This window comes from Tupaia chinensis, unplaced genomic scaffold (assembly GCF_000334495.1).
Source record: "Tupaia chinensis unplaced genomic scaffold, TupChi_1.0 Scaffold000065_1, whole genome shotgun sequence".
In the NCBI taxonomy this organism is placed as follows: domain Eukaryota; kingdom Metazoa; phylum Chordata; class Mammalia; order Scandentia; family Tupaiidae; genus Tupaia; species Tupaia belangeri.
The window spans coordinates 4,810,342-4,811,238 of NW_006159523.1; the positions used below are offsets into that span (position 1 = coordinate 4,810,342).

The 897-nt window shown below is 40.2% G+C and overlaps 1 pseudogene; it reads right to left on the minus strand.

Moving 5' to 3' along the window:
* Positions 1–385: 385 nt before the first annotated feature.
* Positions 386–897, minus strand: part of LOC102481329 (PEST proteolytic signal-containing nuclear protein pseudogene) — a 1,243-nt pseudogene continuing 731 nt past the window's right edge.

The following is an 897-nucleotide window of genomic DNA, read 5'->3' on the forward strand; positions in this document are numbered from 1 at the left end:
TCTATATAACAGAAATTAGGAGAAGGCAGGTAGCGTGGTGGTTAAGGGCGCTGGACTCCCACGTGGCCAACTGTGGTTTGAGTCCTGGACCTGGTGGCTTGCTTTCTTGCTTTCTCTCTCTCTCTTTCTTGCTCGCTCTCATGTTGTCCTTCTCTGGTCAAATTAAAATAAATAAATAAATAAAGTTAAATAAGATGATTCTTAAAAAAACATAAATTACCTCTCATTTCTAGCTCTCATTTATTACTATATCACTCAATCTTAAAAAGAAAATGAAAAAGAAAAAAAGTGACTCCACAGATAGTCTTATGCCATTCTTTAAAAAAGGAAACTTGTTCCTTTTAACTTTACATCCACCCCACACTCCAAAATCGAAACACATTATTTAATTGTCTTGGTCATGGACATTTGCAAGATGAGATTTTTATATTTTGCTCCCATAGCTTCTGGTTATCAGAAAATCCCTGCTTTCCTTTACTGAAGGAGTTAGGTCTGGCTGACATTGGTGTGCCCCTTCCTATATTCTTCATCCTCATCTTTGCTTCTGGAGGCATTTCTTCTGGTTCACTATCTTCATCTTCATTAACAGTCATAGTCGGGGGGCTGCCAGGTGGCATGGTGGTTAAGGGCACTGGACTCCCACATGGCTGACTGTGGTTTAAGTCCTGGACCTTGTGGCTGGTTTTCTCATTTTCTCTCTTGCTCGCTCGCTCGCTCACTCTCCCCTCCCCCCGTCAAATAAAAATAAATAAATAAATAAATAAATAAATAAATAAATAAAATAATTATTTTTTTATAAAAGCCGTAGTCAACCGCAGTCTGAGTCCCAGAGCAGGCATCTGAAAACTCACCCCGGGCGCATGTGTGCCTGTGCCCAAATCCTGAAAGGAGGATGGA